The 18,810-nt window shown below is 36.9% G+C and overlaps 1 protein-coding gene and 1 non-coding gene across 2 annotated transcripts in view; one reads left to right on the forward strand and one right to left on the reverse strand.

The window, feature by feature from the left end:
• GPC6 (glypican 6) overlaps positions 1 to 18,810 on the reverse strand; it is a 719,055-nt gene that overhangs the window by 200,008 nt on the left and 500,237 nt on the right. The window lies entirely within an intron of this gene.
• Positions 7,703 to 7,895, forward strand: LOC128784864 (U2 spliceosomal RNA). The gene has a single exon (XR_008429665.1). It is a non-coding gene; the product is annotated as a U2 spliceosomal RNA (small nuclear RNA).

An 18,810-nucleotide genomic window follows, 5' to 3' on the forward strand; every position in this document is an offset into this window, starting at 1 on the left:
TGCTGTCTCCCTGACTGACTAGGACAGCTTCATTTTAACGTAAGTGTACGTGGAATAAAGCACATCAGAAAAGTGCCTTTCTGAGCTTTGATTGAGCCTAGTAGCTTCAGGACATGTTACATTACTGCATTTTGTACGATTTTCTGGCAGCTTCAGCTTTACCCAAATGCATGTTTTTGCATACATGCAAAACCCCCCAAAAGCAATATTCTTAAGGGCTTCATTACTGAACACTTGTTTTCCTTCTTCAGAAAGTCTAGGAGGAATATTATTTCATCTAGAAGACAGATTTTGCAATGGTGAACTTGCAAATATAAATAATTGAAGAGAGAGCTTATTTGGGTAAAAGCCAGGAAATTTTACTCTCCTGTAAGACTTCATTTGCAGACTGCTTTGTGATGTATTTGACCTGTTTTTATAATCAAAATCCTTGGATTTATCAAGTATACAACCACAAATCTTTTTTTCTGATACAAAAAATCAAAGAAACTTATTAAAAAACTGGTCACCTTTAGAAGGTTTCTCTTTTATTTATAGGAGATTTCTTACCAAAGCAGCTGGTTTACCGTGTCTGTTTATAAGGTAGGGCCGTTCTTCTAAAGTTATATTGAATGTACCTAAACTCACAGAGTAAGTTCATACACCATACTTAGGTCCAAACCCTGTTATTTCTTGGCATAAAATAAAATTTGCCAAATATGAGCAAAATTAATCACTGCTGAGATCACATCAGGGAACACACACACTTCCTATGTTTCCTGTGCACCTAAAGGAACTCCTCCCATTTAAAACCACAGAGTCACTCCTTAGCATGAAGACCTTGTAGGGGAAACTGCTGGGAGGAACCAGCCAATCTAGCCAATTGGCCACTGAAATAGGTACTCTTTAAAAATGCCTCTAGAACAGTGCATAGAAGAAGAAGAGGATTAGATTTTATTCTTCACAAGCTTAACAAATGCATTTACATTCAAGCTGCTGGAATAAAACTGGAAATTTCTACGTCTTTCCCATTTGGTGTTCAAAATGAGGGTGAGATGTATTCCTGCAATCCCATGTAAATGGTCCATAAGTGGAAAGAATTTTGAAAGGAATCACTGTCTTTAACACTTAGTGTTGGCTAAATCATCCAGCTTTCCACTCGGCAAGCTGATGTATGCCTGGCAAAGGAATGGTGCACACTGTCTGAGAAATTGAGGTACTGACATAATTAAATTATTTTTGGATCTCTGTGCAGTCCATCTACTTAATGATAGAAAAATGAATATGTTTCCCAAGCATTATTTTATTCATGGCCTAATTATCTCAAGAGTTTACATAGGACTAGAGTCACAGAATCATAGAACATGTTGAGTTGGAAAGGAACTATCAGGATCATTGAATCCAACTCCTGGCCCTCCACAGGACCACCCGAAACATATCATGTGCCTGAGAGCATTGTCCAAATACTTCTTGAGCTCTGTCAGGCTGGTGCTGTGACCACTGCCCTGGGGAGCCTGTTCCAGTGCCCAACCACTCTCTGGGGGAAGAACCTTTTGCCTTTTTCTAATATCCAGCCTAAAACTCCCCTGACACAACTCCAGGCCATTCCCTCAGTCCTGTCCCTGTTCACCCCAGAGAAGAGATCAGTGTCTGCCCTTTCTCTTCCCCTCATGAGGAAGTTGTAACGGCAATGGGGTCTCCCCCCAGTCTCCTCCAGACCGAACAGAGCAAGTGACCTCAGCAGCTCCTCATATGGCTTCTCCTCTAGGCCCTTCACTTTCCTTGCACAATAACATGTTTTATCTATGTGGCCAGGTCAGGGTTTTAACTTGCATACATTAGAATGTCTTGACTAACTTCAAGAAGTCTCCCTACATTCTTTTACCAGAAAGTTAGTCTGTAGAGAACTCCATGGTACAATTCTAGGGATTCCTGTCCCAAAATCCACCACAGTTTAATTCTAGCATTCTTATCAAATAGTCTATTTAAAGATCAAAGGGGATATAAGGATTAGTTGTTCATGCTTGTGATTTCAGAAGAAAAGGAAGAAGAAAAAATCTTTAATTAAGAATTGCATTCAATGTGCTCGTACTGAGGAAATTTCTCCTAAGCACAAGACCCGTAATTTCTGACCACCCATCATAACAATGATGTAACCAGGATCAGACTGAGATGTATCACAAAGCACACTTTATAGGGCACACAAGATTATTAGAAACCTTTGGATCATACATCCTAAGATTTTTTCCTTTAAGTTCATCTTTAATTAACTTCAGGACAATGACTAAACTTCAGTGCAATCAGTGACTATTTTTTTGCCATATACCTTTGACATGATTTTCTCCACATGTTACAATTACTCCCTATTGATTTTTTTTTGTTGATTGTTTTTTTTTTTTTTTTTTTTTACTGGGAAAAGCAGGTAAAGCTTAGCTGGTAATGATGGTTTTGTTCTTTTTGCTCTTTCTTTTCTTCAGAGAAGATCTGCTCACTGTTGGATCCAAGTAATTAAATTTTCTTTTTTTCCATATTTTGGCTGTTTTCATGAACACTGTGTTATTGCTCATTTAATTTAATAGTCAAGGTATCAAGAAAGTTCTTTTCAGTGGATTTCAGCTGAAATTATGTCTGTATGTATCCAATTATAACTACATAGAAATAATAATAAGATTTTGAATGCTTTATTGAAGAACTTCTCATTGCTTCAGACTGGCTTATAGAAGCTAAGACCTCAGTTCACTGCTTTTATACCACAATCTGATATAAAAATAGAAGTATTGCATCAGCCATACTTAGGAATTTATGGTGTAGAAGGTAAATTTGAGAATATTTGCTTATATCAACCAAAAGTTTAGTCGAATACTAACCTCCTAAAGACAAAAATAGCTATCCTTTTAACAATTTAATCCCAGTTGACTGAAAGCTAGAAGAGCTGGTTTAAGTAATACAGCTTTGTACTGGTGCCTGTGACTTTGTGCTTGAATTATATCAAACTGAAAATAAAAAACTATGTCCCTTTAAGCAGCTGCAAGATTCCCACAATCCTGGGATAGTATATCTCATTAATATGATGTGACAAAATATTATCATTTTAATTTTAATATATTAATATCCCAGAAAATATTTTACTAGCAAATGTATAATGCATAGTACAAGATGTTCATTAAATAATTAGAAAAAAATTAGGGCAATATGGTTGAACCCTACAGAAGTTTTATAGTGTAACCAAAAAGATGACACATTTACTATCTGATAACAAACCATGTAGCACTAAGAAAGAAGAGGAAATTTTAGCCATTGTTCTTGTCCAACTGAGATGTCCTTTTCCAGTATCCATGACTTTGAAATTATGAGAAACATGGCAACTACCTTTCTTTCTAATGCTTATTAAAACTTGAGGCATTTTTCTTACTTATTTCATCATCTCAGTTCTGTTCCAGTATGTATATAATTCTGGAAGGTGTACTAATATTGTCCCTCTATCTAGCAGATGAGAAACCATGAAATATTACAAGCCATTTATAAAGTAATTTAAGCATATAAATCCCTAAAAGTTAAGCATCAAAATTTTTGAACACTACCTATGGGCATCACTCTTATCTATAATTTGCCTAAGTTATCACAACAGGTAATTGTGAAAGTGGCCATATGAAAATAATGGCTGGAAGTCTTTAAGAGATTAGAGCAGGAGGCTGAACATCAAATAATAAATAGCTGTTGGAGAGGTTAGTTGTGGAATTTCACAATTTCCCTACAGAAGTCAAGAGCAAAAAAAGACAAGGACAAAATGTTCAGATGTTTACTTGGGTGAGACTGAAGCTCTATTTACAGAGAAAAAGAATAGCCTCCCCTATTTTTAGGAAACTAGGAAAATTACTTATCAGATGATCTGAACACAGAAAATCTAAATTTAGAAAAGCACTTGAAAAGCAGCAGTCACAAGATATTTTGTGTAAAGCTTATTTTTTAATCTCTTGATTCACTTCTGAGTGACACTTTAAAGAAATTTTTTTACAAAATAAAATGTTTGAACATTCAGATATAAATATTGAAATGTTCTTAAATCCTGTTTTACCTGTCAGAAACATAATTAAATTCAAACAAACTTGGTGGAAGTGAAAATTTATTTGACTTACAAACATGCAAGCTGAGAAAATACTCAGGATACAAGGATTTACATCCCATGAGATATCACTGAGCTGAAAAATCTGCCCTGCAAATTTTGTGGAAGAATATTTATCTTTCTCATCTGTTTTTAGAGTAATCCCACATTAAACAGAATTTGAGGTACAGATTCCATCTGTTACTTTCCTGGAATTTCGAGGACAGAACTAAGGTGAAAAATCTCTGAAATAATTTCTTCCATCCACTCCCAGAGGATGAAAAATTTTCCAGTACACAGAAACAAAGAAGGAATCTCACAGCTGTTAGGCTTTCAAACTCCATCATTTCTTCTGGAATGTAAACATTAAGACACTCTCTTAATAGAAAGTAGCTACTCTGCTTTCTTCTCAGAGCAAAAAGTCTAAACTGCCTCTCACTTAAAAGTGTTCTCATTTCTTTCAGACTCATGCTCCCTGCGAAGAAAAAAAAAAAAACTGCTGTAAAGAAGTAGGTTAAGTATTGCCCAGGTACAAATCATAAATAGAAAGGGAAGTCCTTGATAATCTGGAAATCAAACCCCCAGATAAGCAGAAGGAAAAACTCTGAGAGAAAGAGAACTGTCACAGCAGGAGATAATGATCAAATCGTGCACTTAGATGTTTTGTGCAGCAGTATCTGGATAAGAAAGTGATGTGAAGAATGGTCAAAGTCATCCTACTTGCAACACCCACGAAGTTTGAAATGCAGACTATATACCTGAGAGCATTCTTGCTGATTGTCTATGATTCACCATGCCAACCAAAAAAGCACCTGAGAAGAAAAGCAGTTCTCTAAGAGAGAGAAAGAGCTTGGCAAAACTGCTCTGATCACTCACAAGTACTCACAAGCACCTCTCCTTCACTGTCTACTGATGCGTGAATTGTTTCACTGACTGAAAAAGGGCATGAATCAGAGTGATGGAAAGGGCTGTGGGATGTCTTATTTGTGCAATGTCAGCAACAACACACTCATGAGAAAGAAATAAATGCATACATAATATTGGCAGTCTTGGTTGATGATAAGTTATGCAATAATTCGAGGTGACAAGTGACAACAGATTGACCCAACTTGCACTAAGAAACATGGAGTCAAGATGCAAAAGACACTTTAAAGTTTATAATAAGTTGGTCACTAAATAGTAATGTGATCATTATCAGAATTAGTTGACAATGGCAATCTCCTAGAAAGAGCAAGTAAAGATATGTAGATTCCTTACAGCTGTTTTCCTGTGTAATTGGTGAATTGTCTGGGCTGCATATTCACAGTGACAAAAGGCAGGAACTGGGTAGATCAGTACTCAAAGGAGGGTATTTTTACTAGAGAAAGAAATAAAATTGTAAGAGTAATGAAGCAGGAAAGTCCAAGTTTGATGGTTTTACCTACTTGTTAAGCCTCATCATATTCCTATACTGAGCATTTTTCAGGTAAATTCAAATAGTAACATTTCATTATTAGCTTTGGGCTATGGGGAAAAAAGGCTAAGGAATATTCATAGAAATCAAACAAGATTTTTCAAGTTGCTCGTGTTTTTGGTCCTTCTCCATGAAAATCAAAAGACCAAATAAGGAGTGCTGAGCTTTGAAACAAAAGATTCACTCTGAGTATTCCCAATAAGCTGGTCACACTGTGTCAGAGACAGGTTAGGTACAAAACACAGTCATAAAAGCACTAAGGAATGTGAAGCCTGTTTTAAAGAGGGACTGTTTTCTGAAGACCCTGAAGCCCAGTACAAAGGAAGATGTTAATTTTTTGGAACACAATAGAATATAATATTTTGCTTTTTAATGTCATAATGGGAATTAAGCACAAGATGGACCACAACAGACAGGACAGTAAAACAAATTCTGTGTGAATCATATGCAAGTACAGAGATTGAAAGGAAACATATTTAACTATTTCCTTGAGTTCTAAAGGGAAGAAGGATGTCAGATCTTGAAGTATCCCAGGAAGGATCTAGTCAGATACATTGCTAGGTTCCAAAAATCAACAATAAAGTCTTGGTAATATATTCAGTGTAGCACAGAAGCAGAGTGATACTTTAAAAATAGTTCACCATCTATTTATAGGATCCATAAATGCCCACTGCATTACATGGGCCCAAGTCATGTGAGATCACCCTGCAGCTCCATGTCAACATTTCCTCCTTTATGGTCTTTCTGATACTCTTGTTAGGTTTTCAGAGAACTATTTGTAAATATAAGTACCATATATAAAATATTTAACAGATGCTCGAGTGCACCTTGGGATGATGACTATGGTCTGGAATGACCGCTTATGGGATGTGTGCTCACATTTCTGTTGAGTATCGCACTTGCAGTTTTTAGAACTGCATAGCTGAGAGTAAATCTTCATCTCATAATTTTATTTTCTTTTATTTCCCTTTTAATCCCTTCCTCCTAACTCCATACCTATAGACACAAAACATAAAAACAGAGGGATCCTCGCTAGTGTCTGTGTGTCCTACTTCCAAGATACTACAACAGAAACGTAGGGAGGTGATTAAAACAAGAATAGTTAGGGGAATAAATGTTTCTATGAAAAAGGATTCTTCTCAGCATTTTGTCTCTGAGTTGTACACTAAAGAAAAACACAGTCCAAAGTACTAGCACTAGATGACTACGTGATATGAAGACAAGTATATAATTTCCCAGAGAATGTTTTACATATTAAAACAAACTAGTCCTGTGTAAAAGATTCAACTTTCTTCCTTCTCCACACTCAGATCCACATAAACATAAGAAAACCTGAAATCATGTATGAAAACCTAAAATTAGACACATTGCCTTTTCCCAATAGCAGAAGGGTGAACTACAGCAGCAAATTGCTTTTATGATACCTAGTATTATAATAATATCCTTTAGGTACTACTGTAGTTTTTGGGAAATAATTCCAGTGGAAAATAAGGACATTGTAGCATTGGCTTGAAAGAAGCAAGTACCAAATAAAAGACAATTTGTCAAGTTTAAGCTGGTTATTTGTTCATGCCTGCAGGAAGCAGATCAAACCTAATCTGTTAAAATATATCTGACAATCAGATTTACTTTTTCTTTTATTTAGAGATAGACTGTATGTGAAATTTGCTATTAAATCTTCATTTAACCTACCCGGAATTTTAAGTTGATGTACAACCCAGAAATAGCTTCTACAACCATATGGAAATATTTTTAATATATTGTTCCTCATAAATTCTCAGCAGGTAAGATGTTATTCAGATTACTTTTTCCTTTATCCAAAACTGAGCAAGAAAATTCATTTTGCATAGGACTGACTAGTATCTAAGAGGCAGCAGATTTATAAATGAGAAAAATAAAAGATATTAAGGATGTAAACAATACAGCCTAAAATTATTTTTTTTTGATCAGAAATTTTGCCAGAGTAATTTAAACCCCAGAAATTTCACTTATCTCTATGAGCTACTGTAATTGTATTGATTTACAGTTTTTACTTTCTCAGGTGAAGAAATAATTCTTTTATGTGTCATCTTTTAGATCTGTCAACAGCCCTTGGAAGTGCTGATCCTATATCATCCTTAGTAGGCAGAAGTGCTCTGCAGTATGCACTGAAGCTCCTGTCCCAGATGCACACTTCCCAGCTGTTGGCTAAGATCAAGTGCATCATCTTTTCTTATCACTTTATTATCTGATACAGCCTCAGCTTAAAGATTTTATCCTAAATGGATTTGGAAGACATGGGAAGGAGTAATCATTTTCTGCATCCACTCCATGCGTCAACCCAAAAGTGCAGTGCTTCCAGCTATTGTTGTCGCATCATGACTGCGTGTCAGGATGTGATATCTGGGCATTAAATCACCCTGTGTTCTTTCATCTTTTTTGAGGTGGACTCTGGATCTGTCATGCTTCCACAGATCCTCTGATGAAGCAGTCAATGGCCACAATACCAGCCTTCAAGTGTACTACGCTATGCTATGGAGAACTCCTGAAATCTCAGCCTGACACACAGTGCAAAAGGGGGAAGGTTTGTACCTGGGACTGCCCTTGTCCCTGCTGGTGTCATTCTTCCCAATTGACTTTCTAAAGTCTTTCTCACCGTCTTTCTAAAAAAAAAATAAATAGGGCAGTCTTGACTGTACTGTTGACTGCACTAGTCCTTAACACACCTGCAACTAGACCAAGGAAAGGATTTTTGTATTTCTCCCTCAGCACACCAATTTCTCCTTTAAGAAAGTGAAAGAAGCTCTAAAGCTTGTAAAATAAGATGTCAGTCCTTGCTGGATGAAAAAAGCATTTATCTTGATCCTCAAAAGACCACATAGATTGGACTGAATGGCAATTTGACCCATGTCTCTAAGTGAAAAATGACTGAATTTATTGCTGGCTAAGTCAGAAAACCCAGTAAAAGGAAAATATATCTAATGCTTTTTAATGGCTACCTGGCAGTAAATTTGTATTTAAGTTATTCCATTGCCATTTGTCTTTATTTGATTAAGCCACCTGATTTATTAAACATGCTGGAATACAATTTATGTACAGCAGTATAATCCACCTAGTGGTCTGGTTTCCAGAACCACAGGGATAAACACTCTCAAACCATAAAGGCACTCTCAGTGCCAGATATCCATTTATAATGCCTACAGAATCATGTCTCATCCTTATCATCTCCGGTATGGATGAACTGTCAGCTACTCTACCACAACCTCTTTCCAAACCTTTTAAAAGTAAGGAAATTCTGTCGTGTGCAAAACGCAAAGGTATTTCACAAGATGGGAGAATTGTCCTCAGTGCAGCAATATTATTCACCTTGAGTGAAGAAGACAAGAGGAATACCACTGTGAAATCAGCACTGCTTTAAAAAGACAGCTTTGGCAAATAACATTGGACAAAAATGTACAAAATAATGTTGCAGAAATGCTCCTTTGTACAAGATGACTCCAGGAAGTGTGTTCTAACTATAATCAGCCCTTTACAACCCACATATCTCGTTCCCATTCCTATATCTTGTCATATCCATAAGACTCCTGACTGGCTGTGTGGACAGACTTACATAATGGTGAGATCATGATATTGCTTCTGCTAGAGATGGAATAAAAATACTGCTGGGCACCTATAACGATGAGAAAAAGCTAAAGAAATGAAAAAAAATGATGAAAGAAAACACACTTAGCCAGTACTGAAATCCTGAAGCACAGGAATCAGCCTCTCTTTCACCTTCTCTCTCTCACCCTACAGTTGTCAAGGGCACTGAAAGACAAGCTGAACCAGAAAGAATTTCACTATAGCTGGATTTCTTTATTCAGAGGAAAAGCATTAACAAAATACCTTCCATATTATCACTTCAATTGAAAAGTATATATTCCCGCTGTAGTAGTTGAAATTGTGAAAATTTTAACACTATTACTTATAGACATAGGTGCACAAGAGAGAAAAGAAATTGCTTCAGTATTATGGGTTTTAACATAAGGATCTTGCTATATTATCATTTAATGGCTAATCACATGCTATGAGCAAGCATGTGAGCAAGGAAACCCTTTATGCGCCGCATTTAATATGTTTATTTTTTGAATGCCTAAAAACCAAGTGATAACTGGAGATGGTTATTAAAGGAAGCTATTTAATTACTTACTCATCTAAGAAGTTGATTTTCCTCTTTTTCTCTCATAAGAGAAGTTTTAAAATGAGAATAATGTTCCAAGTAGAAAAGTCCATAATATGAGCTAAGTAAGAGTTAGATATCTTAGAGTACAGTACAGTCTTGCAGAAGATGGGTTTGTTTCATTACATATTTATTTTTTATGCTCTGTAAAAGATCTGGGTTTATATTATTTTATTTAAAAAGAAAAAAATACAGTGTACAAAACAAAAAAGGACTTGTGGAGATGAAGCTTTTGTAAATATGGTGGGATACAATGAAAAGCAGATTAAATTCTGCAGATTGATTTTACTCATTGCTTTTATCAAAACTAAAAAAGTTAATTTTACTCCCTTTATCTGATTAATTGGAATTACCAGTTGGTCAAGGGAAGAGACTGTTCTGCTGTAGTATTAGTTGCTGCAGCCTCTCCTCAAATCCTGCATGCAGTTTTGGGCACCACGATAAAATAAATATATAGAGCTATTAGAGGATGTCCAAAGGAGGTGTCACAAAGGCGGTGAAGGATCTAGAGGGGAAGCCATATGAGGAGCGGCTGAGGTCACTTAGTCTGTTCAGGCTGGGGAAGAGGAGACTGGGGGGAGACCCCATTGCAGTTACAACATCCTCATGAGGGGAAGAGAAAGGGCAGACACTGATCTCTTCTCTGGGGTGAACAGGGACAGGACTGAGGGAATGGCCTGGAGTTGTGTCAGGGGAGGTTTAGGCTGGATATTAGAAAAAGGATCTTCCCCCAGAGGATGGTTGGGCACTGGAACAGGCTCCCCAGGGCAGTGGCCACAGCACCAGCCTGACAGAGCTCAAGAAGTGTTTGGACAATGCTCTCAGGCACATCTTGTAATTCCTCGGGTGGTCCTATGTAAGACCACAAGCTGTGTCCTTGTGGGTCACTTTTGACTTAATATTCTATGATTCTAAATCCCTTGCCAACTTTTAATGAAACTTTATTCCACTGAGCTGAGATGTTTTTCCTCGATAAAATTACTATTTATTTAAGATTCTTTTTCTGAGCAAGGCTGTGTTCTCGCTGCATTAGACAAGCACAGAAGTAGATACTTCCATGTTCTACAAATGACAAATATAATCCAGCATTTAAAATGTGAATTCTGCCCATTTTTACATGCTGCTTTTCAAACAGTAGCATTACAATGACAACCAGTCACATTTTCATGGCATCATAAGGTTGGAAAAAATTTATAAGAGTCCAACTATTAACACAGAACCACTGCAATTATTTTTCTCAATTGTTGGGTCTTCAAATCTGTGTAATTTGATAAAAATGTGGGGCTTTGTCCACAAGACAAATTACACCCAAAGTAATTACAAGTTTTTATTAGTCACAAATTTGCCAAACAGATCTGATTCAGAATCAAGAGAATCAAATATAAATATTTGATATGGATAATTGATAATATAAAATAGGGAAACAATACAGTTTTGACTGTTCAGTAAATGTTGCTGATATTTTGTAGGTGCTTGAGCTTCCCCATATTTATTTCTATAGCAAAGTCCTTGCTGTTATATCTTAAGTCCCAATGAAGCACTTAGTAGCTTCTTCTAGGTCCCAGTTAAGTTACTTCTTTTAGTATGAACAGTAAGTTTAGTCTACTTCAAGAGATAGTAAAAGAAAGTATTTTAAATCACTCAAGAAGAAAAGGAAAACCATTCAAATACTGATTTCTTAAATTAAATCTAGAAAATGTTGGTTTCACAATCTTCAGAGGCTTCTGTACCCAGAATTATTTGATATCACAATCTATTCTGAATGGAAGAATCTAAACACTAGGAAAATGTGACAGCATGTGAAGTACAATAAATGAAAATTTTGTGGAGTGCTTATAATTCATTCTCTACTTATTTATGGGCACAAAGGAAAAGTGAATATGGAGCTGCAGATATCAAAATCAAGTGCAGTCTATTCTGGGAATCATTTATAGAGTAAGTAAAAGTATAATTAAATAATGACTTCATTTCAGCAGGATCCCATGATAAGAATCAATAGTCAGGCCACTGATCTTGCATTAATGTGGCCTTACATTGTCACTAAATCTTGTCACAGCCGCACTTTCATGACACCCTGAATTAACCTCGACTATAACCTTCCCTTTAAAATAGAAGCTTTTTTTACCTTCCCCTTTCCAAAGGCTTCAATGGCTGCTTCCTAGGATTAATGGTATTCAACAGAATTCACATATACAAGACATGATATTCCATTTTAAAAGGTGCAACAGATGTAACAAGCCTTGCCCAAAAGTGTCTTTCACATAAAACAATTAAATGAAACTTTTACATGTTTAACTTATCTGAGCTTTTTTGCTGGAAAACAATTTCTTTTTCCTTTAAGCCTTGCATACATATTCCTTGGAATTAAATACTGCATTTTGATTTCAGTCATAAATCCAAAAAAGTACTATTAAGAAAAAAACATACAGAGACACAGAGAAAATAAACTGAACATGACTAACATGCTGCAATATTACTTTCAAATGTGTGGCCCTGCTGGTGATGTGTATTTTTTTTCATCTGCAAAGAACCTTCTGATCTTCTCCAAGTCAACGATCAGCACCTGCAATACATTTTCCTTTTGCTTAGATTGTATTTGCTGCCTGAGACTTTCTGCTCTTTCAAATACAAAAGGCTTCCCACTCCTTACAACTCTTTACAGATTTACTAAAAAATGAAATGCTTCAGAAAATGTTGTGGATACTATTTTATAGCTTTAAAACCATATGAATGTGAACATAAAGCAGTTTTCTGTCCAAATGATACAGTAGGATTTATGGAGAGACATCGTTTTCACTACAGGGTTTGTTAGGAAATGTGAAGCTGCAATGAATCTTTACCATTCTGGAAATACAAAATGTGCTCTTTCAATCTTGTCTAAAGATTTCATATTATGCAATTTCTTCTCTGGTGATTCTTCATTAAACTGTACAGAAAACTCATTGTCCGCCCTCTCTGAAAAAGTCAATACAATAACTGGATCTTTTCATAAAATGAATCAGTTTCAGATTCTTTGCTTTCCTGGAGGATTAAAAGCACTCTGGCTTTTGAAGCTCAGTGTGCCCTTGCTGCCTTGTTCCGATATCCAAGGAGGGTCTTATTCTGCATGTTACAGCTCACCTTTAGCTTGGTCCCAGAACTGTTGTCTCAGATACTGGATTGTTTTCTGTCTTTGACTAAGCAATGGCATAGCCAGCTGACTACCAGAAAGGTGCCTTAGTGCTCAGACTCAGCATTGTTCCTGAAGCTCAGCATTCAGACTCTGAAGGCAGCACCAACAGAACAGAGCAAAGACAAATTGGAGACCTTTGTATTTAATTGCTCTTTTATGTTCCCGTATCTACGTGTTGTGAAACATGGAAGTGCAAAAACTGCTGATGTAATTTTTCACATCATAATATCCATATCAAGGAGCTCATGAGTTTTTTTTCATGGAGGGATGGGATCATCTATTTCTAAACTCCCTGGCAAGGGCAGGACACCTTCCACTACACTGGGTTGTTTAAAGCCCCATCCAGGTTTGCCTTGAACACTTTCAGTGATGCGGCACCCAGAAGTTCTCTGGCAAGCTCTCTGTTCTAGTGACTCAGCACCCCACAGTTCTTCCTTAGGTGTAATCTAAACCTATCCCTTTTCAGTTTAAAGTCAATTTCCTTGTGCTATAACAAGCCGCTGGAAAAAAAGCCCTTTCCAGCTTTTCTGCAAGTCCCTTATCAGTACTGGAAGGCTGCCCTAAGCTCTCTTGGACCCTTCTCTTCTCTAGAGTGAGCAACCTCAACACTCTCAGCCTGTTCTCCTATGGGAGGTGCTCCAGCCCTGTGATCATCTACCTGGCCCTCCTCTGGACTTGCTTGAGCAGGTCCACATCCTTCCTATGTTAGGACCCTCAAAACTGGATGCAGTACTCTGGGTGGGGTCTCACAGGAGCAGAGTAGAGGGTGAAAATCACCTCCCTTAATCTGCTAATCTCTTGTCTGTGGTGAGAAGTGACAGGACCTCAGGAAATGGCGTTAAAACTCTCTTAGGGGAGGTTTAGGTTGGATATTAGGAGAAGGTTTTTCATTTGATTTTTTTGATGCAGCCCAGAATGTGTTTGGCTTTCTGGGCTGTGAATGCATATTGCTGGCTCATGTTGATCTTATCCACAAACACTCCGTGTTCTTCTCAGCAGGGCTGTCCTTGATCCATTCTCTGTCCAGCCAGTATGTGTGCTTGGGATTGCCCCAACCCAGGTGCAGGACCTTTAACTTGGCTGTATTGAACTTCATGAAGTTCACAAGTTCTCAAGCCTGTCAAGGTCCATCTGAATGGCATTCTTTCCCTCCAGCACACTGACTGCACCACTCAGTCTGGTGACTTAATACAACCTTCTAATTAATACTATATTGCTTGCTAATTATATGTTTTGCTTTCCTGGATTCAAGATCACTCAGACACGAGAGGAAGCAACAGCTCAACCAGAAACTATACAAAATACACAACATTCTTCTGTTTTTAGAAATTCAATGACAGACAAATCTGCACTTATTTCTGTCTTAATCTTCATTCATATGGATTAATGCTTGGGGTTTTATGACTAAAGGAAAGGTTTATCCTTGTTACTTAACTGGACAATGGTTCTATAATATTCAGTTTTAGAGGTTCAATAAAAGCATAATGGTGAGTAGTAAAGCTTAATCTACTCTACAGTATTATCTGACATCCATATAAAAACATAAGAAAGCTTTAGGGAGAGTTTGAGTTGACAAGTCAGCTTTACAATGTGCTTTGTCCATTTTCTCATTGCCAGACATCCAGAACAGGACAGGTTTTCTCAGTATGTAGCTGACTTGCAATAGATCAGACAGGGCAACTAAATAAAGCAAAACCAGATGACATTGACATAATACTGATAAACTAGATTGCCTGCATTTTCATCTTCACAGCAGTCAGGGTATCCAGTAGCACCACAAAGAACCAAGCAAGAACAAAATGGATTTATTTCCACAAAAGTATTCCAGAAGTTGCATTGAATCCCATTTTTTTAGTTTTGATGTTATTGTATGGTAGAGAAATACAGACAGGGGGGTATACTTGTACACAGAACTGCACTAAGACTTAAAAAATATTTCATGTTCCACAGTGGCAAACTAACTACCTTTATTTTCCTGTAAGCTAATGAGACAAAGCTAATATCAGCTTGTCCTTCATCCTGTAATTCACTTATTATAAAACCACTATTCAAATTACAGTCACATCTTATTAGACAACAGATGGTCTTATCTAAATTGGTTGGTTAATTCAGGTTCATGATTTTGTATTAATAAAGTCACAACAATGAATCAAACCCTCCTAGAACTGTTCTTGAAGTCAGCCATGTGTGGCAGCCGGTGTTGCTATTCAACAAACTTGCAGAAAGGCCACTTGTACCAAATGTATTACTTCAGTTCATTAGGAATCCTTATTATTGTGCCCTTTAAACACATTTCTTCTACCACTGATAGGTGTCAGAGTCTATTTCCCCATTGTATATATACACTAACTCCATGAGAAGCAGAAAAGGTAACTATAATAGGAAAACCTGTGAAACTGCTATGATGTTTGAATTTTGTTTTATAGAGATTTATGCTTACAATAAAGATTTCATGTCAAACAAGCTTTTCTAAATATATAATAATTCTTCTGCTATAAACTTGCAGTTAACAAAATATTTTTTAAAAGAAGAACAACAAACACTTCACTACAATAACTTTCTGATTGTCATGTCGAAGTTAAAAGTTTTTGCAACATGCTTTTATTTTTAATTTCAGTATTTATGTGAAATTGAGCACAACAACTTATGCCTCATAAGCTCTATTTTAAAATTCACATTCTTATCTCTATTATCCTTATTCTGCAGATACAAAACGGAACTACTTACTGAAGACAATATGGGGTAAATCTGCACTTTTTTCAGGAAACATTAAGGAAGGGCCTTATTTCTAATGTCTCATAAGCTCTCCTTCTTGCAATGCTTTTTTCCTTGTGGTCTGAAGATCAGGTTCTGAAATAGTTGTACCTCTGGGGTCCTTTATGAGAGCCAGAGCCCTCCCACAAGCTGACATGCAGTTTCCAGTGCCTGGAAGCCATTTAGGGAGAGGTTTCCCTCTGAAGCAAATACAGTAGCTGTATAAGCAGGCCAATCCATCACAACAGCAGATTTAAAAAAGCTGCAAACCTGTGACAGAATACCTACAGCAAACACTGAAGAGACACTAAAATGCCCCAAATGAACAGCTGGCTCACTTTGTATGCAGCAGCCAGTGTCTGGTTTATAGCATGAATTTTGATGGCCATGCTCACATAAGATCAGCAATAAGCCTGGACTTTTCACACCTGAAGAAAAAAAAAAAAAAAGAAAAAAAAAAAGAAAGGCTAGTTCTTAATACAAGTCAATATTTTATTTGTGCTTAGGGAGATCCCAGACAGTGAACCAGTTGTGCTTAGAACAATCTGCCCTGACTGAGGTCTCACTGTGGAATTGTCAGCAGTTTGCTCTGGTGTCAACGGACTACTGTTTTGAGATTTGAATCCCTCTCCCCAGGCTTAACATGACCTGTTGCTGAAAGTTTGAGGTTGAACATATATAGAAGTTAAGTGTAAGAGTGGTGATGCGACAGTCTTCATTGGGTCGGGATAATAAAAAAAGACGTGATTGAAATCACACGTTCAACATCCAGTAATATTCCTTGATTTAGAGGTAAGCAACCTGGAAGCTAATGCAAAAATAATTGAGAAATGCTAAGAGAAGAATTAGAAAAATGCCTAACAGTTGATCTACCCAGAACTTCAGATGACTAGAAGTATTAGCATCTCAAGTACAATCCAACAATTGCACTTAGAATTATTAGAATCCCAAGTGCAATTAGAATCCCAAGTATTAGAATCCGATGGCAATATCTTCCAAGCTGTTAAACATAACAGTTATGCTATACACACATACTAAAAATTCCATCTCATAAGCATCCTGTGCAGAACAGAAAACAGCTGTAACGGAAGGGGATGCAGGTTTTGAAAGAGAACTGCAACCCTGCTGGTAATGCTTGCATGGTACAGGTGTAACAGGAACACTCTCACTCTCAGAAGATGTAAACCACCAGTGGCAGTAGAGAGGTTCTAAGAATGAAATCCTGACCCATGTGAATTTGAGAGGAAGATATCACCTGGCCTCAAGGGCCAGACTGCCAGGTCCATTTGGAAATTCACCTAAGCTGGTAAAAAAGAGCTCTGCAGTTAAATAATTGAAGCAGAAGTCCCTCTTGAGGCAAATGAGAATAGAGCCTGAGTACTGGAAGATGTACATTCTAACCACCTACACACCACCCCCACCACTTCTTTTTTTTTTTTTTTTTTTTTTTTTTTTGGTGCAGATTACTGGTTTTCATTGACATAATGATTTATTTGCATTAGATTTCAGAAGCGAAGGTGTCATGTGCATGAAAGAAAAAGGGATTTTGAGCCCACATGGTACAATTTTTCATTTACATTAGACAATGCATATGACACCTAATAAAGGAGATAAAAAGGCACATCTCTTTGTTGAAGTGAAATACCCTTACATTTCAAAGAAGAGAAAAAGGATTTGCAAATTTTGCACTTTGTCTGGAGGGTGCTACTGTATATATTTAGTTCATCTCATTTTACAGGTCCATTTTCTTTGATTTCTCTGACATGATAACAATTCCCCTCTAGTGTTATTTAATTTAAATTTGATTTTCTTTACACTTGGTGCCAACTTTTGTGCTTTTTTGATTATCATCTGTAAATGATGAGGACAAGGTGGGTGTTAAGAGGAACAGTTGATAAATTACAAGCTACCCCTAAAACTGCAACTCCTACTTTATGTGAAAATTGAGATAGGTATGTAGACCAAGGTTTAAAAAACAACCAACAAAATAACTATGAACTTGGAACAAAGTTGAGTCTTCTACTAATTTCAAACTGACCAGGCATCTAACAAATCCTACTAAGTAGCATGGAACAGACTGCTTACTCTTTGTAAAATCTAGGTAATTAAACTTAGGAATCCAAATTTGTAGTTAAGACCATCAATCTCGTATAATAAAGCAGGAAACACACTAACAATACCAACATTTTCCAGTGAGCAATTTTTATCCATTGGAAAAGACATTGACCGGTCTATAGAATTCAAAATAGGACTATCATTTAAAAGGAAATCAAAACAAAGAATGACACATAGAAACCCCCCTAGACAACTGAGAAAACGCTTCACAGAAGTATCACATAAAGTTAGAGAAAGACTACTTTAGTCTAAATTATTCTCTGCTGTTTTGTCCTGTAAGTGTACAGTGTCCAATGCAATAGGCAAATGCAGCTTTAGCAAAATCAACAGCCTTGAAAGCTTTTATGCTTTTAGAGTGCAATGAGCTGTAATATAAAACAGGCTACTATAATGCACATGGGTAAAATATTTTTGAGTGATACAACCATTTATGATGCCACAAATTTCATAAAAATTCCCTGAAAAATGAGAGAAATAGAGCAGTAGAGGAAGTGATTGCATATATAGGGGGTAAGTGATCAATGACAGTAGTATGGTTGTAGTATGTCACAAGAAGGTAAAAAGTCGTTTCAGAGAAGTGAAATTGTTCCAGACTTGTAGGGGTGAGTAGTATGGCTGCAGTGCATGCAGGCTTATGGAGTTGTCTCTTTGGGTCTGGAACCTCTTCTCTTTTTGTCCAAATTAAAGAACCCCACCCCTCTCACCCACCCAAGTCCCTGAAACCAGGGGGATCTCCTGTGAAAAGCCCTCCTCAGGTTCTCCAGTGGAACCAAAACTTCCAAATGCTCTTTTTGATTACTCTTCCTTGCTGTTTTCACACATCTGTTACGCACATAAGAAGCTTTAGGAGTGAGGCATAGGGAGATTAATCGTCTTTATGTTTTAAAATGGCAGTGGGCCCTTTAGGCACCAGGCCTTAATCTACAAACATTTCTAGAATTATCTTCAAAGAGCTAAAAGAAGTGTATGAAAACAGTTTTTCTGAGCACAATGAAATTAAACCCACATGACAAAATTATTGCAAATAGCTTTCTTCA

Source organism: Vidua chalybeata, chromosome 2 (genome assembly GCF_026979565.1).
Source record: "Vidua chalybeata isolate OUT-0048 chromosome 2, bVidCha1 merged haplotype, whole genome shotgun sequence".
Lineage (NCBI taxonomy): Eukaryota > Metazoa > Chordata > Aves > Passeriformes > Viduidae > Vidua > Vidua chalybeata.